The sequence below is a fragment of the Bos grunniens genome, chromosome 13, assembly GCF_055505025.1.
Source record: "Bos grunniens cultivar Pamir isolate PY7600 chromosome 13, Bosgru_T2T1.0, whole genome shotgun sequence".
Classification (NCBI taxonomy): Eukaryota; Metazoa; Chordata; class Mammalia; order Artiodactyla; family Bovidae; genus Bos; species Bos grunniens.
This window is the reverse complement of record NC_141177.1, coordinates 50,996,629-51,019,713: the sequence shown is the minus strand read 5'-3', so window position 1 is coordinate 51,019,713 and position 23,085 is coordinate 50,996,629. Positions and strand designations below refer to the sequence as shown.

The following is a 23,085-nucleotide window of genomic DNA, read 5'->3' as shown; positions in this document are numbered from 1 at the left end:
GATCAGATCTTGATGTGCGAAGCCAAGGGCCTAGGTTATAAGGAAGGATGGTTTCTGAGTTCAAATTGAACTTCTTTGATTTTTGTTTACCTAAGTTATGAAATAGGTGGCTCAGAGGTTAAAGCATCTGCCTGCAATGTGGGAGACCTGGGTTCAATCCCTGGGTCAGGAAGATCCCCTGGAGAAGGAAATGGCAACCCACTCCAGTATTATTTCCTGGAGAATCCCATGGACGGAGGAGCCTGGTGGGCTACAGTCCATGGGGTCACAAAGAGTCGGACACAACTGAGCGACTTCACTTTCACTTTCTTTCAAGTTATGAAATAACAGGATCTTACCAATGACTTACCATGTGCTAAGTGTTGGAAATTTCAAAAATATTGTCAAAGAGCTTAAATGTTGGAGTGAGCAGAGGGAAAATCCTCTTATTGTCAAAGCTGAAACTTCTGGACAAACTGCCTTGGAGGGACGGAATACTGCTTTTGTAGAAAAATGGTCTTTATATGGGAAAGCACCTAACAGACCTTTTGATGCTATGAGTAAGTTTCAGAGCCAGTCTGGATGGAGGAGGAAGAGGGATGAGCTTCCCAGTAGAAAAAGGAGCCATAATGTCTGGAAGGAGAGAAGAGTTGAGGTTGGTGAGGAGAGTCTTTCTCTGAGGGAGAAGATGGCCATTGAGAAAGTCTCTTTGCTACAGATGACTTGGGATTCAAAGTCAGGTGACATGTAATATTCAATTCTGGGTTAGCGCTTGCTTTTCTAAGATGTGTTGTTATCCATTACTGTCATTACTGTCTCAATTTTTTCCCTGTCTCCTGCATTGGCACATGTGGGTTCTTTAGCACTGAGCCACCAGGGAAGCCCATTGTCTCAATTTTTAATAATCCTAGACTTCAATAAAATATAGTAGAGATAACAACTTCCTTTGGAGAATGAAGAAGGAAGAGATATCCTTCAAAATGAAAGGATAACTACAAAATGAAAGGTTTTGTGGTGGGAAAAAAGATGACTGTTTCCAGAGCATCATCTCTGTCATCACTAGCTTCCATTGTCTTAGAGCAATTTGACAGCCCTGCCAGGTAGACGGCAGCAGCAATGCAAATGATTCTTATTCACAAATGTGCAAATTGTGGGAAGATGTAGTTGATTATTGCCATGTGGTACTGACCATTTTTGCTTTGATCTGTAAAAAAAAAAAATTTTGCATATATGCATGTACTTTCAAAAATGCTTAGTTAAAGCAGTGATAAACAGCCTATGGGTTCCCCCAACAATTAATAAGTTAAGTAAAATCTTTGGCAGACGTTCATTTTATGGTTGTATGACCATCACAGTTTAAGTTTTAAAAATTACCCATTCACAAAGGAGAAGGAAGAGGAGGAGTAGCAACATGGGAAGATGGGGGCCATTTCCCCACTTTGAGAAACTGTAGACTGTGAGCTAAGAAAGGTAAGTAGTGAGAATAGATCAGGAATTAGACATGATAAGAAGAGATTACCGTGAAGACAATCACCCTTCACTTGGATTCCCCACAGAATTCTTGGGAATATGTGCTCAAGCTTTCACAAAGAAATTGTCTTAGGTATTTTACTTGAGGGCTTTCCTGGTGGCTCAGTGGTAAAGAATCCGCCTACCAATGCAGGAGATGCGGGTTCCATCCCTGGGTCTGGAGGATCCCCTGGAAAAGGAAATGGCAACCCACTCCAGTATGCTGGCCTGGGAAATTGGCTGGACAGAGGATCCTGATGAACAACAGTCCAGGGGGTTGCAAAAGAGTCAGCCATGATTTAGTGACTAAACAACAACAATTTTACTTGAATGTTAAAAGAAAGAGTAATCCCAGAAAAGGGAGGATCTGGGTACTAACAGGTAACACAGGTTAACAGATAACTATAACACGGTGTGATAATAGTGATTGGAGATCTTTACAAGTTTGATAAAGTCATTGGAAGGACCCCCTAAATCTGCTAATTATATCAGCCAAGTTTTAATTTAAATTTGCATTAGCATTTGAAAGTTAAATCAAGTTCTCAGGACTTACAGACTTACAGAATGACCTTATAGGTCCTGGGGGGAAGAATGTGGGCAAAGGATAGCTAGGTAGTCTGGGATGGACATGTACACACTACTATGTTTCAAATGGATAACCAACAAGGACCTACTATACAGCACAGGGAACTCTGCTCAATGTTATATGGCAGCCCGGGTGGGAGGGAGCTTGGGGGAGAATGGATACACATATATGTATGGCAAGTCCCTTTGCTGTCTACCTGAAACTATCACATTGTCAATCAGGTACTCCCCACTACAAAATAAAAAATCAAGTTCTCAGAATTAGCATTATAAATATTTACATCTGTCTACATCCAGAATTATTTATCCGATATATTCATCTATCTACCCATCCAACATTCTATCTGATATATTCATATATCTATCAATCATCTATTTACATGTCATCTACCAACCTACCTACCTGCCTGCCTGCCTATCTATCTACCTGCCTTCCTATCCAGCCATCTATCCACTTATCTATTATCTATCTACCTATTATCTATCTATTACCTATCTGTCTATCATCTATCTATTAGAACTTTTCTCCTCAGAATAAATCCTTCCATAGTTTGATGGACAAGACCATTAATTGCTTTACCGGCACAGTCCAACAGTATTAGAGTAATGGAGAATCCTTTACTTGCCCAATATAAAAATACTCTTTTTGAAATAAAATAACAATATCATTTCTATGATAAGGTAGGAAAGATGCCCTCATCTCCATGTTGACTAAAGTGACATTTGTGGAAACAGAGACAAAGTTGATTTGATTCGTCAAGGGGTCTCAGTGAGGGTGATGGTCGAGGAGCAGGGGTCAGAATATTGCACAGGAAAATCGTTCCTCAGACTCTAAGACTCTGTCCTTTCCTTTGTGCAAACTTCATCAGTCCTCACTGAGAATTACCACCCCAAATTGGCTTCACCCTACAGGCAAATTTATGGAACGCCTTACCAGAAAGATACCCAAAAAAGTCACCAAAATCAGACATGCACTTCTGGTCAGGTGAAAATGACAAGAAATGTCAGATCAAACAGATGTGTCTTTTCATCCCAGCTCAATGTTTACTGACTGTTCAAAATATGGTCAATTCTTAAGTTCCCTAGTGATTTCTTATACATGAACTTAGTATAAGACAGATACAGAGAGATGGCATGAGTTAGCAAGCTAAACTTGGAGGCTGGTAAATAAGTAGGTAGGTAGGTAGGTAGGTAGATAGAAGGATAGATGAGACAGAGAGGAAAAAAAGATAATTCACAGAACTTGGCAGATGGTGGATGTTCAGTGTGACTTCCATTGCCCCCTCTAATGGCCAACTCAAGATCACAAACTAGATCTCAGAGCCTACAAATGAATTTTAGAAAAAGGAAATATGGGATTTTCAAACAATAACTTTTTTTTAGGGGCATAATAAGAAAAGAAAGGATATGGGGCTTGGGCTTTCCCATCTTTCTGTAATCAGGTTTGTATCTTTCCAGGGAAAGATGCATGGTCCCCAGTGGCCATGCACTTGGTTTCCTCTTTTCGAACCTCCTTTGACACAATTCCATAAAATCATCCTGACTGATCCACACTGCGCCCATTGGTTTCTGACCACCTCTCTGGCGTGGGAGTTCGAAATTTTGAGCATCTGTGTAGAAGAATCAGAAGGAAGAATGGTCAGTGCTGTCCTCTGTACTCACTCTTCAAAGCCAGTACATTCTGAATTTGTTTGTGGCAGGTAGACTCAGCCTTGAGCCTCTGTCACCCCCACAAGTAGTCACGGATTTGACTCCTACCCACAAAACTGCCTTTGGCTGAGAATACATGCCTCCCCCTTCATCAGCACAGATGACTCAGGGTGAGTTTTCTGTTCTGATTATTTTCCTGGGATGTTGACTTACGTAGCATAATGCCACTGCCCCACTCACAGGCCTTTTCTCTTCCTGGGACTCTCTGTAAACATTGCTATTTCAGGGAGTGGCATCAAAGCCAAGACTAGGAAAAGAATTTCCAGAATGTCCGTGAGAAGGTCACGTTTTAAAAGCATTTTCAAGCACAACCAAGAGCACTCTATTTCAGTATCATTCATCCATCACGTCAACACTTCTCGCAAGACCACTAAGCCCCCGTTACTTCAGAGAGGTCAGAAGAGGCTTAGCTGACGGTGCTGTGGGGGCACCTGTTTGTGTGATGTTTTAAATGCCCTAAAATAGCAGTATGAGTTGACTTTGTCTTCTCTCCCTTCATCTGTGAGAAAACTGAGTGATCATAGGAAGATGCTGAATGGGTTTGTTTAAAAAGAAGAAAAAGGAAAGGAAAGTGAGATTTCTGTGAGAATAGGTCTTTCACAAACAAGGTGAGGCCAATCCCTAGACTGGACACTTCCTTGAACTGAAAGAAAGGCCACAAAAGTTGCCCTGACCTTGTTTAAAGAAGTGACCATCCCTTGCTTGTGCTGGTGAGTATTTTCAGTCACTGAGATTTGAATAGTTGCTATAGGCAACTATTTCTCAAACTGTTCAACTCAGGAGGGAGGTAAAGATTGCTCTTCTTTGCAAAATAGGAGTCTTGTCCTCATATCTGTCTTACAGGAATCTTAAAAACTTTCCCCCCACTCCAAAATATTTTGAGTTCTTCAGAGAGGGAAGCTTGGGAAATACAGGAGGTATTTTTTGTGTTGTTTTTTTTTAAACATATTAGTAGAAAACTCTTGTCCAAGTAAAGCATATTTGTACATGTAGATTTTCTCAGGTTTCAAGATCTTATTCTCTTGCTTCTGACTATTTCCTTTAAGTGACTTTTCAGGGTTATAGTAGTTTATGAAAATCAAGGACAGCAAAAAGGCTGCTTTTTCACTTCTGCTAACAGATTGAAATAGGAATGGTAATTGTGTCCACTAGAAAATACCCCCCTGAGTTCACGGGAGTCACCTGCATTTCTTGCATGTTTATCAACTTTACTTAGAATTTCTTGAGAACCGCTAGCACCTTTCTCTGTTATAAATCTAAGTGAATGCTCAGGATGCAAAACAAATATGAGCACATTCAGTTGCATAGTATATTATTTTGTAAGCAGGATTTCCACTTCGAAGTACCCAAGATCCTCTAGAGAAGAGGGCGAACATGATCTCATATTTCACTAATGCATCGGAAGTGTTACAATTAACCCTTGTCTTTCAGAGACAACTCAGCTTTTTACCTTCATCCTTGAGTACTTACATACAGTTGGTAGGAATATTTCCTTTGCCAGATATGGATCCTCTATTGTATTTTTCTTTGTGATGATGGTTAAAACTTATAGGTATTAGTGTGATAAATCATTACAGTATTACAATAATATCCTAGACTACACTACACATCCACTCCGTCATGTCTGACTCTTGCAACCCCATAGACTGTAGCCTGTCAGGCTCCTCTGTCCATGGGATCCTCCAGGCAAGAATACTGAAGCAGGTTGCCATTTCCTTCTCCAGGTTACCTTCCCGACCCAGGAATCAAACCTGGGTCTCCCGCACTGCAGGCAGATTCTTTACTGACTGAGCTACGAGGCATCACAATTACAGTAATAGTCATCATTTATTGAGAACTCAACAGGGCAATGGAAAACATCTTACATATTATCTCATTTAACCCTCATGATTACTTGGGAAGCAACTATTATCCCCATTTTATGGATGAGGAAACAAAGACTTAGAGAAAGTAACTTGCATAGGACACATTTCAGGAAAGTGGCAGGGACTTCGCTAGCGGTCCAAAGGTTAAGACTCTGTGCTTCTAGTTCAGGCCGTGGGTTCCATCCCTGTAGGGGAACCAAGATCCTATACACCACTAGGCATGGCAACAAAAAAGTGACAGAAATGGAGAGTATTTATACAAATTAGTAAGTGTTGGGTTTTTTTTAATTTTACATAAAAAGAACAGAGTAAAATATCTGTAAGTTTTCTGCCTATGGGAATCTGTTTCTGATCAGCTGTAGAACCACAAATCAAGTCAAAAACATTGACAAGCGTTTGGGTCTGAGCTATTCCTTTGCCCTGTTGATGCATTAAGATCTAGTTGACCTGGTGACAATCTGATTAGTTCATTCACTTACAACTGTTTCTTGCCTGAGTCTTTGATTTTATTTATCCTTAAGCCCCTGCTCAATTCCACTTCCTCCACAAGGTTTCCTCTGTATATGTTTATCTGCTTTTCTTTACATCCACTTATTATTTCTTTGTTCCTAGGATGTGATATGTGGTAAATCTGTGACTCATACATATTATTGCTTATGCCAAAGCTAAATTCATTTGTCAATTAAAAATACTAAATAAGAGACAGTAGAATTGATGATATGGTAAATAACTCCAGGAGATAGTGAAGGACAGGGAAGCCTGGCATGCTGCAGTCCACGGGGTCACCAAGAGTCAGACACGAATTAGTGACTGAACAACAATAACAACAGCAAAGAACTGAAAATATGATATGTGACTTCTTAAGTTAAGGAGAGGTTGGGGAATGCCATATCCAGTGACACACTTATTATGTTTTATAATGTGGTCTAACTGTTACTATGTGTAAGTTTTATCTTGCAGACATCATTATCATCATTAACACTTACTGAATATTTAGTACATGTCCATTTGTATACTAAACACATAGATACATGGTCTCAATTCTTTCTCATAATAACTGTGCTGCTACTGCTGCTGCTGCTGCTAAGTTGCTTCAGTTGTGTCCGACTCTGTGCGGCAGAGAGATGGCAGCCCACCAGGCTTCCCCGTCCCTGGGATTCTCCAGGCAAGAACACTGGAGTGGGTTGCCATTTCCTTCTCCAATGCATGAAAGTGAAAAGTGAAAGTGAGGTTGCTCAGTCGTGTCTGACTCGTAGAGACCCCATGGACTGCAGCCTACCAGGCTCCTCTGTCCATGGGATTTTCCAGGCAAGAGTACTGGAGTGGGGTGCCATTGCCTTGAGGTAGGTACTATTATACACCCACTTTCTACAAGAGGAAACCGAAGGTTAGGTTAAGCAACTTACTCAAGCATACGCAGTTAGACAGTAAACTCAGGATTAAACTCCAAGTCTGTCTAATACCACTCATCAATACTTACACCTCTATATAATCCACATAGATTATTCCTCAAGATTAGAAATTGTTGGCAGGTAATACAATGTATTCAAAATTATCGCTGGGGTATCTTGGCCTTTCAATAAAGAAAGCTAGAACTTCTCAGAAACCAGGATGAATTTTGTAAAAAGAAAAATATTTTTCTCTTTTAGAGCATAAAATATTATTAAAAACTAAGAGAACATTATAGTCTTTCCAGTAAGAAGCTGAGTATGTGGAAATATTCTTTGTATATTCAGTTATTATTTAGACACTGCTGATTGGATGAAAAACAACCTTCCAACTCTCTGTCTCTCTCGCTCACTTACACACACACACACATACAGTCTTTCGTTTAGCGGTTAAGACAAAATTGTTTCAGACAAGTTGATCTGGGAGCCTGCCTTTGGGTGTGTGCTGCGGTGTGCTTAGTTGCTCAGTCGTGTCCGACTCTGTGTGACCCCTATTGTCTTTGGGGGACATAGACAATCTGGGGAACATTAGCTGATTTTGTGAACTGCCAACTTTTCCATTTCATTGCTCGAACTATCAATCCTCTGTACATGAAACAAACAGATAAGAACATCAATCTATTAAAATCTGTGTGGGTTCAAAAACCAAAATGGAATAAACCTCACAAAGCCAGACTGACTTCATTTTAAATGCTTTTCGTTTTCAATAGAGGAAAATCTCCTTAATCTTTTATTGATGAATTCTGGAGATTGATTTGGATTTTTGGTACATGGCATTCTTAATTATTAAAGTAGATTCATTATGGTGATTATGGGAAGAAAACGCCATCCGATTTGCCCCAAGTCATTGCCTTTCTCAACTTCAATACGAAACAAGAATTCTGAATTTCTCTTAGATAGGCAGTGAAGAACCTAATTACTCCAGTTTGGGCCTTAGTATATGTATTAGTCAATGTTCACCAAAGAAATAGAACCAGTAAACGGGATGTTTACAGCTGACACTCAAGCTACTCATGTTGTTAGGCTTAGAAGTGCTACCCTCTGCACAGCTGAAAATCCATGTATAAGTTATTGTTGACCCTGTGGCTCTGCAGTGCCATATGAATTCAGCCAACTGTGGATGGTGTAATGCTATAGTACGTAGGTATTGGAAAAATTTGCATGTTAAGTAGACCCACACAGTTCAAGTCTGCATTGCCCAAAGGTCAAATATATATAGGTGTATGTGTATATATATATACACATATACACACATAGAGAGAAGCGAGAGAGGTGGATAGATCTGGAGACCCCAGAGAAGCAATGGTATGATGCTAGTCCAAAGGCTGACAGACTTAAGACTAAGAAAGAGCCAATATTTCTATTTGAGTCTGAAGGCAAGAAACAAAAACAACAACAACAAAACCCCAATGTCCCTGCTCAAAGGCAGGAGTTCCCTCTTCTTCATGGGATGGTCCACCCTTTTCTTCTAGTCAAGCCTTAGATAAGGCCCACCCACATTAGAGAGGGCAATCTGCTTTGCCCAGTCTACTGATTCAATCTCATCCAAAAACAACCTTACAGACACACCCAGAATGATGTTTGATAAAATAGCTGGGTACCCTGTGGCCTAGTCAAACTGAGATACAAAATTAACCATCACAGTATAATCTCCAAGTTGCAATGAGGCAAATATAGACTTCATTATCTGCTAATTCTTTGCCCCCATTTGCAGAATTTCTCTAAGGCTTAATAAGTTCTAAGGTCCTTTTATGCCCTTCCCAGTACTAAGAAATCAACATTGCAGAAATTAATTTTTATTAATTTTATTGCTTTTGTCATCCCTGTCTAGTTCCTGGGACAGTAATGGACTCCATCAGCTAAACTACTATTTTTTATACCCTCATTCTAGGTGTTAAGAAACAAGACAGAGTACCTTGAAGACAGGAACAAATGAGACTAGCAGAATGCATAACACACTGTAGGTAAGAAATAAATGTTTATTGTATTGATGGTACTAAGGAATGCTCTGAAAGGTACGTTGCCTTCAACATGTCAGATTTTTAAACATTTCCATAATTATTAAAATGAGGTGGTAAAAAAATTTTAAAGTGTAACCGGTAGAAGTTACTAGAAATTAATAATACTGTCAGGTGTATATTTGCTTTCAGAATGACCTTTGGTACTTTGTCCCAAAAAGGATGACCAAAATGCTTTCACATGTTCTAGAAAATGAATGGTCATATAGTGTTTTGAGAATGAACTCCAGCAATGATTTGCATTTTCTTCCCCGTTGCCAAAATTAATGTTAATACCTTCTGGGGTTCATGGCAGGGAAAATAAATGCCCTCTATCTTTCCCCTTGTCAGAAACACACTAAATCATTCAGGAGTGTTTGAAGTAACTTCTTCTATTTTTGGTCCTGTTTTTATGACCATGGAATCTCTCTTTGGAACCTGGGGAGTGCTTTCAGTTAAAGACGCATATTCCAATATGGTAATTTGTAATCTTCATTTGTATGTGCCTCCCCTAAAGGGCCCAACTCACTTTGGGAAAGTGATGTCTTCCCCTTGACTTGACGTTCAGCCAGAAACAGGGGGTCCCCTCTCTTGAACATCCTACTGAATATACAAAAGCACACTGGTACCATGATTTTTAAGGAAAAAGATTGAACACTATGGATTCTGCAATAGACAAATGACAATAAGCTGGAGTCTCATATACCAGCAAACTCTTGCTAGCCTTGTGTCCTTTATAAAAGTCCTCCAAGAAATGTTCTGTAATCTGTCATACTGCCCTCTGCTGGCCTGGCCCATACTTGCTGATAGAAAAAAATGAAAAATTCCTGAAGATGTTATGAAGGGAAATTTTAGATTCCTCCTCTGGATTTGACCAATGATTACAGCTCTCCCAGTGGAATCCACAAGTAAATGCACAAAACACCATTCATTCAACACTGTTGGAGCATTTACTCTGCTAGGCAATGCAATCACTAAGAATGTAATCATGAACAAATCACTGCTCCAGAGAAGTTTCCAGTCTAGCAGGAAGGATGGGCTAGTAAACTAGTAACTACAGAAGAGATGAAAATGTGCACATTTTTTTTTGGCTGTGCTGGGTCTTCACTGTAGGCTTCTCTACTTGTGATGCTTGGGCTTAGTTGCCCTGCAGTATGTGGGATCTTAGATCCCCAACCAGGAATGGAACCTCTATTGGAAGGTGGATTCTTTTACCACTAGACCGCCAAGAAGTGAAAAGTGAAAGTGTTAGTTGCTCAGTTGTGTCCGACTCTTTGCAACTCCATTGACTATAGCCCTCCAGACTCCTCTGTCCATGGAATTCTCCAGGCAAGAACACTGGAGTGGGTAGCCATTCCTTTCTCCAGGGGATATTCCTGACTCAGGGATTGAACCCAGGTCTCTTGCATTTCAGGCAGATTCTTCACTGTCTGAGCTGCCAGGGAAGCCAGAAAGTCCCTGAAAATGCCCACATTTGAGTAACAACAGTGTTGGTGGTCTTCCTGATTATGACTATGGATCCTATTCCTTTTCTTGCTATATGTAAAAGACCCTATCCTGGTATTGATGCACTTAGTCCAAGTATTTGTCATTGTAGAAGTGTGACACTCCACATTTCCTTTGAGCATGGGCCTGTCCCGTTGTTTGTCTAGAAGACGACTACTTAAAGATGCTTGTTCCTCAATTTGGGCATATAGATAAAATGCAGTGAATGGTTAGCTAGTGTTTTAACATGTGGTTATTAAGACATTCTCAATCATTAAGATGTGTCTAGAACAGCGATCCAGTTTCTAAAACACTTGATATTCTGTGCCTTCTCACCAAGATTCCTTGCCTGAATAAACCGTGTTGGCAATATAATTTGGTGGGTTAAAACGTAAAGAATAACAGGTTAATCATTTGCATCAAAAGTATGGCCAAAATTTAACCCAAATGTCCCAGGTAAATCTAGGAATGTATGTACACGAAGGTCAGAGGAAAGACTGAGACCAACAAGGTAAGCTAAGGTCTGAGACAGTGGATGAGACTGGAACTCTTATTTTGAACTGTACATGGCAGACTCGCAGCTGCAACATCAGAATCCCAGGAGGGGCTGTTGTTTCCTCCTGAGTATTTTGGTTTTCTTATGTTAGAGCAATTGCCATTCAGGGGATCTTGGCCCAAAGACCTTGGTTTACTGAATCAAGGAATTTCATAGTTTTCCAACTGACTGTGTTTGTTCTATCATAACAAGATTCAATTAAAAAAAAAAAACTTCATTTAAGAAACCATAATATATTTATAAAATCATTTAAAGCAAGACTAAAGGGATACGGTTGCTTAGGTATCTTTTCTCATTAATAACATGTATTAATAATTGCTTAGTTCAACCTGTTTTTTTTTCTTACACTGAGTGGAATATACGTTTCTGACTCACTGATTTTTTTTCTGTTTTCTTTGTGTTTTTGTGTTTTGTTTCCTTTTAACACGTCCGTGACTCCAAGTTATGTATAGCTCTTCTTCAAAAAAAAAATTCACTTTGAAAATCTCCCCTTCATTCTGGATTTTTTTCTTGTTCTCTGCTATTTAAAAAATTTATGTATGTATTTATTATTGAAGCATAATTGATTTACAATGCTATATTACATTCAGGTGTATATCATAGTGATTTGCTATTTTTATAGACTGTGCTTCATTTAAAGCTGTTATAAAATAATGGCTATATTTCCCTGTGCTGAACAATATTCTTGTTGCTTATTTGTTTTATACACAGTACACCCCTACCTTGCCCGTCCCCTCTCCCTCTCTCCACTGGTAACTACTAGTCAGTTCTCTATGTATGTGAGTCTGTTTCTTTTTCGTTATCTTCACTAGTTTGTTGTACTTTTTAGATTTTATATATTAGTGATAACAGAGTATTTGTCTTTCTCTGTCTGACACATTTTACTAAGCGTAATACTCTCTTGGTCCATCCAAAAAAGAATTTTATTCTTTTCTTATGACTAATACTCCATTGTGTATATGCCACATATTCTTAGTTCATTTGTCTATTGATGGACACTTCGGTTGCTTCTGTATCTTGGCAATAGTAAATAATGCTCCTGTTAACATTGGGGTGCGTGTATCTTTTTGAATTAGTGTTTTTGTTTTCTTCAGATATACACCCAGGAGTGGAATTGCTGGATTATGACAGTAGTCCTATTTTGAGTTGTTTGAGGAAGCTCCATATTGTTTTCCATAGTGGCTGCACAAATTACTTTCCCACCAACAGCATGCAAGGGTTCCCCTTTATCCACATCCTTGCCAACACTTGTTATTTTTAGACCTTTTGATGATAGCCATTCTGACAGGTGTGAGGTTTTACCTTGTTGTGGCTTTGATTGAAATTTTTCTGATGGTTAGTGATGTTGAACATCGTTTTATGTGCCTGTTGGCATCTTTCTTTCTTGTTTGAAAAAAAATGTCTATTCAGGTCTTGTGCCCATTTTTAATCACCTTGTTTATTTTTTGATATTTGAGTTGTATGAGTTGTTCATGTACTTTGGATATTAAACCTCTTATTGGTCATACCATTTACAAATATTTTCTCCCATTCAGCAGATTGTCTCTTCATTGTGTTGATGGTTTCCTTTTAAGTTTGATGAGGTCCCATCTGTTTATTTTTGCTTTTGTTTCTTTCACCTTAGGAGTCAAATCCAAAAAAATGTTGCTATGATTTATATCAAAGACTGTCCTGCCTGGTTCTGGATTTATCATAAGTGAAAAACTCAATAACTTCCAATTTAACAAGAGAAGTTATAACAAGTGCCTGCTTAAGTCTTAATTAGTTCTCTGAGTTCTAAAATGTTCTGTTATTTTTCTTATGACATCCGTTTTTGTCTGCCTTACTGTAACAAGTAAATAAAAGTATGAAGAAAAGATCAAACTTTGAAAAATATGCTCACCGTAATTTTAAAATGATATTTGCAACTGAATTTTTGTGCGTTTTTTTTTCACGTGGACTATTTTTAAAGTCTTAATTGAATTTGTTACAATATTGTTTCCATTTTATGTTTTGGTTTTTGGCCATGAGGGATGTAGGATCTTATTTCCCCAACCAGGGATTAAACCGGGACCCACTGTATTGGAAGGTGAAGTCTTAACCTCTAGACTAGCAGGGAAGTCCCTTCATTTTATCATTTACTTTTATTATTAAAGAAAAGTTTGTACTGGGACATACTAATATTCCACTGGCTATTTCTCACCAATAGAGCTTGGATATTTGGGGATCTGCCATTTTGGAGATAAAAATAAGACAGTGGGTAAGTCATGCTTGGATATAGACCTACCACCCACCAACCAAAGCTTATCGCCAACTTCTAGCAAAATAGTATACAGCAGGTGATGAAATGTTTGTTGAATGAATAGTTGAAGGGATGAGTAAATCTGTTTCTGCACCTTGTATAACCAATGGTTATTACTTGACCAGAGTCACACAATTACTTATGGAACAATTCCAGAAATGAAGCCCAGTTTCTTGACTTCCAGCAAATGTGCCCCCTCTGTTCTACCTCCTCATTGGACCGGAACCAAATGTCACTCAGCCTCTTCTTATCTGCTCTTACAGTCAGATTTGAGTGATAGAGTGCAAGGCCGAATGACTGGCATCTTTTGTTTCTATTTTGGGGATGGATTTTTTAAAGTGAGTTTTTGTTATCTATTATGGTTTAGTTAGAAAGTGGGAAAGGTGGAAATTAAGAAAGTGATGTGAGATGTTAGAGTTGAACCATAAAGAAGGCTGAGCACCAAAGAATTGATGCTTTTGAATTGTGGTGCTGGAGAAGACTTGAGAATCCCTTGTACAGCAAGGAGATCAAACCAATCAATCCTGACAGAAATTAATCCTAAATATTCAATGGAAGGACTGATGCTGAAGCTCTAATAATTTGGCCACCTGATGCAAACAGCCAACTCATTGGAAAAGACCTTGATGCTAGGAAAGATTGAAGGCAAAAGGAGAAGGGGCAGCAAAGGATGAGGTGGTTAGATAGTATCACTGACTCAATGATCATGAATCTGCACAAACTCCGGGAAATAGTGAAGGAAGAGGTAGCCTGGCATGCTGCAGTCCATGGGGTCACAAAGAGCTGGGCTTGGCTTAGCGACTGGACAACAACAAGAGTAAAGGATTTAAAAATTAGAAAAACTCTATAAATCTATTTCTCAGATGGGTTTATATTTGACAGGCATTGCAATATAGCTTACCCTATTTTCTACACCATAAAAAGTAGTTATTTTTGGACATCTTGTGATCTAGATATGGAGGATTCTATAATGACTGACCTTCCCACCGGTTTGTTTCACCCTGTTAAGGGATGATGTGCTGTGTGCTGAGTTAAGTCACTTCAGTCAAGTCCTATTCAGTAACAAATTTAGTATATTTAAGATTGCCTATAAACCCACAACTCAGTTTTGTCTTGAGAGGCAAAATCTTATAAATAGAGTGCAGTTTGAATCCTGAAAAAAAAAATCTCCGAATCTTTAATAACAGATGAAGTTAAATTGCTCTTAATTTATTTAAACTGAAAAATGTCCTTCTAAAAACAGACTTGGATCATGAGACCAGTAGAGAACATATCTGAAGATTCCTCTATCAGAAATAGCCAGCATAATACAGGAAATGTGATCCTTTTTTGGAAATGTAGCAAGGGCTTAAGTGCAGGTACTTGGATGTTCTCTGATAAAGTGAAAAACTCTAAACATTCATCTGCTTTAGGAGTTTAACAAGGGAAGAGAAAAAGCAGTGGTTAGAAATGATCTACAGGATAGGAATGAGGACCAGCTTTCTGTTTTGAGTGCTTTGCAAATGTGTATTTCTGTGTGTCTAATACAATAAATAAATACTCTCCAGCACTTCAGATTATTTATATTACTCTGGCGTTTCCATAATCTACTCGTGTTTTAAAATCTCTTTTATCACACTCAGGTTTATTGATTACCAGCATTGCTTTCTATCACTGTGAATTTTAAATTTTTTTTAGATCTTCCAACTTTCTTACCACAAAAATATATTAAGATTCTGAATCTGCCTTATCAGGAAACAAGAAACATAGCATATTGTGGTAACATATTGTGGTAGAAGGCAAAGCAAGGACCATCGAACTGTTTAGATTTAAATCCCAGCTTGGCCACTGCCTCAGATCTTTGACCACTGGTGTCAAAGTGTTTGAGCCTAATTTTTTTGAATATTCAATAGAAATTGTAAAACTCATATAGAGTTGTTATGAGCTTGAGATGAGATAATCTGTGTAAAATCTTAGCTCAATAACTGGCCCTTAATGAAGGTTAGTTCTTATTGTTCTTATTATCTCCTCACCCTGATTAGAATCTGTCACTCTAAGGAACTTCCCTGGTGGTGTCCAGTGGTTAAGACTTTGCCTTCCAAGACAGGGGGTGCAAGTTCCATCTCTGGTCAGGGAGTTAAGATCCACATGCTTTGCAGTCAAAAAACCAAAGCATAAATCAGAAGCAATGTTGTAACAGACTCAATAGAGACTTTTAAAAATGGTCCACATCAAAAACAAACAAAAACAAAACTTAAAAGAATCTGGCACTCTGGAGTTAGCTAAAATGTTAAGGTCTTGGCTGAAAAGGCAAAGTGAGGAATGTTCTCTTACAGCATTTAGTGCTTGAACTCTGGACCTCATTTGATCAAAAAGGAGGAGTGTATGTGTGTGTGTGTGTGTGAGAGAGAGAGAGAAAGAAAGAAAGAGAGAGAGAGAGAGAGAGACCAAGTCAGAGACACCCATCATTTGGAGACTTGACACAGCTTCTGGGTATCTTTTAGTCTTTACCCTTCTCTCTTCTTCTTGCTGGCACACCTCTTCAACCTGTCCTTGCATCTCTTGTCTCCTTCTCCACACTGTCCTAGAAGATCACCTCCTTTCATGTCCATGATTTCAACACTCACATATCTGCTGATGGCACCAAAATCTCTACTTAATATTTACAGCTCTCCTGAGCTTCAGATTTGTATCCCAGTGGCTCTTTGGGTGTCTTCCTCAAGTGTCCCTTAGTCTGTTCAAACTCAGCATTTAAAAATCTGGGCACATTATGTTTAATCCCCTCTCTTAGCTGCTAACCTGATTCTCTTGATTTCCTCTCATTGGCTGGTAAGGTCACCATCTACCCAAAACTGTTGATTAATAATCTCAGAGTCATTCTGAACCCGGTCTAAGTTAACTCGCCTGTCAACCCTACTTCTAAATCAACTCTCATTTCTTTGCCACCAGCAAGTTACTAGGAAACCCAGTTGTTGTTGTCCCAGAAGTCAAGTGAGGTGATTGACTATGTAAAAGGCTGAGGAGCACAGGAGCAGCTTCTGTAGGCTGGTTCAGGGAGAGACCTGATGAAAATGGTCTTCAGAGACCAGGAGACGAGAGGAATTGATAACTCTTGAGTATTAGCAGAGCTTTTAAGGAAGGTTGCTAAAATGTGCAGAGAAATTGGTTGGAAACTGGCATCGGAGGAAGTGGGTTGAGGGGAATTTGTTGGTTTGTCTGTTTCCTTGTTTAAGTTTTTGTGCTGGTGGTGATGATCCAGAAGAAGAGGTGGAGATAGATAAAATAGGAGAGAGGTGGGAACATTTGGGGTTCCATATATTTGAGAAGGTGAGAAGATGTCAAGTCTTAACTCTTGAGCACGGGGTTTATTGGTTCATCTTGACTATCTTTGTTTTTCTGAATGAGTGCAACACTTTGTTCATGGTCAGTGTTTAGTGAATCTGTATGTACTTGTTTGTTCTTTTGTTAATGTAGAAAAGAAAAAAGAATGCATACACTTTAAAAAAAAAATTTTAACTGCCCTGGGTCTTCGTTGTGGCTCATGGACTTCTCTAGTTTTGGCGCACAGGCTCCAGAGTGCAGGGGCTTAGTAGTTGTGGCATACTGGCTTAGTTGCCCCACAGCTTGCAGGGTCTTAGTTCCCTGACCGGGGATCGAACCTGAGTCCCCTGCATTGAGAGGCGGATTCTTAACCCCTGGACTACCAGGGAAGTTAAAAAATGCACACTCTTTAAATTTTCTTCTTCCCTCTCTCTTCCATATTGTACCCTGTTGTACTCTACTTCATTCCCTTAGTTCACTCAACGTTATTTTCATAAGGAGGAGAGAGAGAGGGCAGTAGTGGGGAGGAGAGACAGACAGAGAGAGAGGTGGGAGGGGAATCTATGAAACTTTATGGAAATTTATTGTTCAATTTTGGAACAAATAAGAGCCTGGCAGTGATGGAAATGCTGTCTTCTCTATCCCTGCCTCACGTGGAGAGCCCCATCATCTTCAGGATACCCTAGCTGTCAATCAACCAAAGTCCTCCGTCACTGGGGCTTTGTTGCCGATGGATAGAGGGGCTGTTCTCCCACCCACTTTCCCTCCCCCTCTTCTGATGCCACAGTGTTTTCCTCTCTGGCTCCATCCCTGTGTTCCTGTCTCTCCACCTACACACGCACAGGGACTGATTTCCTCTGTGGGGCAAACTTTTTATCTTCCTTATAAAACTTGAGTGTATTTTGTGTTGCTGAGTTCTCTTTCTGTTCTGTGTCTAGAGAGCCTGTTCTAAACCCTGGTGAGGACTGAATGCTAAGTTGCTTCAGTTGTGTCCGACTCTGTGCGACCCCGTAGATGGCAGCCCATCAGGCTCCACCGTCCCTGGGATTATCCAGGCAAGAATACTGGAGTGGGTTGCCATTTCCTTCTCCAATGCATGAAAGTGAAAAGTGAGAGTAAAGTAGCTCAGTCGTGTCTGACTCTTAGCGACCTCATGGACTGCACCCCACCAGGCTCCTCCATCCGTGGGATTTTCCAGGCAAGAGTACTGGAGTGGGGTGCCATTGCCTTCTCCGGGTGAGGACTGTATAGAGGCATTCTAAACTTCTCTTTCTCACATTTTCTAGCAATTAAATATCTTTGTTTAAAAAAAAAAAATGTTTGGCCTGAATCTTTAATGATGAAGCAAATCAGACCACCACTTAAGTACCTTAAAGATAATTGAGTAATCATTGATACGTCTCACCTGTTAGCCATGTGTTTGATTTTGGATGACTCTGGGCCTGGGAATGAATGGCACACCCTGCAAATTTCCTGCTCTGGGGAAAACTATCATCTCCCTGATCCTTCCAGGTCAGGATCACAGGGAGAGCCATGGATTCCATAGAAGAGCTGATGTGGGGCTATTTTAAGATTTCCCTAATTCAGGGATTTGGAAACCAGCAATTGGCTCAGGCAATACAAACTGAGGCCAAACTTCTATGGATTTGAAGTTTTCTCTTACATATGTAAATGCTGCAGATTCTCACCACATCCTTATTAATTCACGCAGTCAGCCTTGCACAGCCTGTATTTCAGGCTCTCAACTTTCACCTCAAAGCTAAGATTCTCTGTTGCCTTAGCTTCTGATGCCCTGTGCGTGTGTGTTGGGGTCGGAGGGGGGGGGAGTGGAGAGAGAGAGAGGGAGAGAGAGATGGCACTCAGAGCCCCTATGGAAGAAATAGGCAGTAGGACCTTCCTGTGTTTAGACTAGAAGCCTGACACAGGCCAATTGTTTCTTAGGTTGATTGGTGATTTGTGATGGGGTCCAGTACAAAAGGAGAATCTGGACCAATCCCTGTCCTTCTCTTGTGTTTTAACTAGGCAATATGGAAATAATTAGGTACTTACTAATAAGAGAGAATCTAAAGTTGCAAAGAAAACAAGCGTGGCCAGGGAAGGCATCATGGGCTTGAGTGCTGAGTTCATGATGAAGGTAATCCTAAGACACCAACTGATGGAAAGAAGACCTTAACCCACATAAGAGAAGCTTCATCCACTAGGAAATGAGGTTAACTGGTATTCAAGGCCTAAAAGTTACACAATTCTAAAGGTCCTATATAAGAAAAAGAATATAAAATGACAAATATAAAGTCACTAGAGTCTCACCCAGATTCTTGGTAAAGACCCAAGCCAGTCATAGACCTTAAAGTTTAAACTTTGTTGAGTTCACACAAAATCCTGCTAAGCACTACAGGGGCTTGATTTTTAATGGTGTTCAGAGCTTTCTTCAAGTTAGTAAGCATCCTAAAAATAAACCCCACTTAACTTGTGTGAGATATTTTCATTGTAGCAAAAGCCTGATTAAAGTATGATGTGTACATCGAATATATTGACAGCAGGCTAGCAAATTAGCAGATATATTTGTTTATCTGATTACATTGGCAACAGGAAAAGCATTGAGTCCACTAATAAAGAAAACTACCTAGATTGCTAGGGTTTCTTTCTCATTAGCAAGCTATAAAAAGTCTCCACTATTGTAGTGCCCTGCCTTCCAGGCTATTGGGGTTACATTCTGAGGTTATAAGCTGCCTCTTATACTTGCTCTTTTCTCTTCAAACCTAAGTTTCTTATAGTATTTGAAAGGGTCCTGGAAAGAAACATATAGGAAAAAGAATTTCAGTAAGTATATAGTTTCTTTAAACTTGATGCCTATATAAGACTCAATATGATAATTTAATGTAGATCAAATTTATCTCAGATTTATCAATTTTTCCTTTATGATTAATGTATGGTAATCCTTTTCAAAGTGATCTTTTTCTAAATCTTGGCCTGTCTCAAAGTCACAAAGATATTCTATGTTTCTTCTAAAAGTTTCATCGTTTTACCTTTCGTATTTGTACCTATAGTTCATTTAAGATTGATTTTTATGTTATGGTGTGAGGGAGGGATCAAGATTCAGTTTTTCCGCCCATATTATCAGTGAAGTACAAATGAAAACCCTAATGTACTTATACTATTATTGAGAGATTATTCTCCATGGACCGCTTGTATGTCTGTATGTCTTTTTTGGGGGGGAGGGGGGAGGGGGTGTTGGGTTGGGAAATGCCACACAGCATGCAGGATCTTAGTTTCCAAACCAGGGACTGAACCCATGACCCCTGCAGTAGAAGCCGAGTCCTAACTACGGGACTGCCAGGGAAGTCCCTGTGCGTGTTTTGCAAGCAGAGATAATACTCTACTTTGAGAGCTTGCCTTGTCCCTAATTACCTTTTCAGAGATGTTTGAAAAGTTTACAGCCTCGGAAGATAAAGATAGTATCTCCTTCTAGAGTAAGGCAGGCCCACTCACCATCCACTTTAAAAGAGTCAGTTCCCGTAAGCACAGGATTGCTGTCCTGTGATGCGCCTCACTGCTCATGCAGGTGCCATCTGGCTTTACTTGCATTACTCTGTGTGAACTGTGGGCTTTCCAGGTGGCACAGTAAAAAAGAATCCGTGTGCCAGTGTGGCAGATGCAAGAGATGTGGTTTGGACCCCTGGGTCAGGAAGATGCCCTGGAGTAGGAAATGGCAACCCAATCCAGTATTCTTGGAGAAATTGCCTGGAGAAATCCCATGGAAAGAGGAGACTAGTGGGCTACAATCCATGAAACTACAAAAAGTTGGACATGACTGAGCACACGCTGGACTGGAAGAAACACAAGCTGGAATCAAGATTGCCGGGAGAAATATCAATAACCTCAGATATGCAGATGACACCACCCTTATGGCAGAAAGTGAAGAGGAACTCAAAAGCCTCTTGATGAAAGTGAAAGTGGAGAGTGAAAAAGTTGGCTTAAAGCTCAACATTCAGAAAGCGAAGATCATGGCATCCGGTCCCATCACTTCATGGGAAATAGATGGGGAAACAGTGGAAACAGTGGCAGACTTTATTTTTCTGGGCTCCAAAATCACTGCAGATGGTGACTGCAGCCATGAAATTAAAAGACGCTTACTCCTTGGAAGGAAAGTTATGACCAACCTAGATAGCATATTGAAAAGCAGAGACATTACTTTGCCAACAAAGGTCCGTCTAGTCAAAGCTATGGTTTTTCCTGTGGTCATGTATGGATGTGAGAGTTGGACTGTGAAGAAGGCTGAGTGCCGAAGAATTGATGCCTTTGAACTGTGGTGTTGGAGAAGACTCTTAAGAGTCCCTTGGACTGCAAGGAGATCCAACCAGTCTATTCTGAAGGAGATCAGCCCTGGGATTTCTTTGGAAGGAATGATGATAAAGCTGAAACTCCAGTACTTTGGCCACCTCATGCGAAAAGTTGACTCATTGGAAAAGACTCTGATGCTGGGAGGGATTGGGGGCAGGAGGAGAAGGGGATGACAGAGGATGAGATGGCTGGATGGCATCACTGACTCGATGGACATGAGTCTGAGTGAACTCCGGGAGTTGGTGATGGACAGGGAGGCCTGGCATGCTCCAATTCATGGGGTCGCAAAGAGTCGGACACAACTGAGCGACTGAACTGAACTTAAGCAGAACTCTCCCTGTTGGGAATGTAAATTGTCACGTCCATTTTGGGGAACTGTTTGACAGTATCTACTAATGCTAAACAATTTATGCCATGACTCAGTAAGTTCCTTTCCTGGGTTTCTATAGAACCCAATACATTTCTATTCCTTTTTTTTTTTAATTTTATTTTTAAACTTTACAATATTGTATTAGTTTTGCCAAATATCGAAATGAATCCGCCACAGGTATACCTGCGTTCCCCATCCTGAACCCTCCTCCCTCCTCCCTCCTCTACCCTCCCTCTGGGTCGTCCCAGTGCACCAGCCCCAAGCATCCAGTACCGTGCATCAAACCTGGACTGGCGACTCATTTCATACATGGTATTATACATGTTTCAATGCTATTCTCCCAAATCTCCCCACCCTCTCCCTCTCCCAGAGTCCATAAGACTGATCTATACATCGGTGTCTCTTTTGCTGTCTCGTACACAGGGTTATTGTTACCATCTTTCTAAATTCCATATATATGTGTTAGTATACTGTATTGGTGTTTTTCTTTCTGGTTTGCTTCACTCTGTATAATTGGCTCCAGTTTCATCCACCTCATTAGAACTGATTCAAATGTTTTCTTTTTAATGGCTGAGTAATACTCCATTGTGTATATGTACCATAGCTTTCTTATCCATTCATCTGCTGACGGGCATCTAGGTTGCTTCCATGTCCTGGCTATTATAAACAGTGCTGCGATGAACATTGGGGTACACGTGTCTCTTTCCCTTCTGGTTTCCTCAGTGTGTATGCCCAGCAGTGGGATTGCTGGATCATAAGGCAGTTCTATTTCCAGTTTTGTAAGGAATCTCCACACTGTTCTCCATAGTGGCTGTACTAGTTTGCATTCCCACCAACAGTGTAAGAGGGTTCCCTTTTCTCCACACCCTCTCCAGCATTTATTGCTTGTAGACTTATGGATTGCAGCCATTCTGACTGGCGTGAAATGGTACCTCATAGTGGTTTTGATTTGCATTTCTCTGATAATGAGTGATGTTGAGCATCTTTTCATATGTTTGTTAGCCATCTGTATGTCTTCTTTGGAGAAATGTCTATTTAGTTCTTTGGCCCATTTTTTGATTGGGTCATTTATTTTTCTTACATTTCTATTCCTGATAGAAATGTATCTATGTGTTTACCAAAAGCCATATACAAGAATGATCCTAGACACACTCTTTAGAATTGCCTCCAATACAAAACAACCCAAATGTCCATCAGCAGTAGAATGAACCGATACATTGCTATAGACAGATTTCATTGCTTCATACAATGAAATACTACAAATAAATGAGCATTAAAAAATCTACAGTTACAGCAATGTGGAGGAACTTTGCAACATAACATTGAGTGGAAGAAGCAACCTGCAAATCAGTACATATACCAGTGGTATATTCCAGAACAGGAAAGCTAATACATAGTGTTAAACATCATGATGGTAGTTTTCTTTGTTGGTGGTTAGTGAAAGACATAGGGCACTGAGGGATTCTCCAATGGTGCTAATTATGTTCTCTTTCTTAAGCTGAATATTGGCTATGCAATTGTGTGTCTGTTATGTGAATGCATTAAGCTGTAAACACATGAGTTGTGGACTTTCCTATATGTATACTATGTTCCACTAAAAAGACAGAAATAACAACTCTGAGGCCTTTTACTTAGCAGACTAAGTTAGCTCAAATAATA

General features: G+C 39.9%; 1 protein-coding gene across 1 annotated transcript in view; it reads left to right on the top strand.

The window, feature by feature from the left end:
• Positions 1-8,992: 8,992 nt before the first annotated feature.
• Positions 8,993-23,085, top strand: part of CACNB2 (calcium voltage-gated channel auxiliary subunit beta 2) — a 464,597-nt gene continuing 450,504 nt past the window's right edge. The window contains exon 1 of the mRNA XM_086334123.1: positions 8,993-9,060. The gene's annotated coding sequence lies outside the window, so the exon portion shown is untranslated. The remainder of the gene's footprint in view (positions 9,061-23,085) is intronic.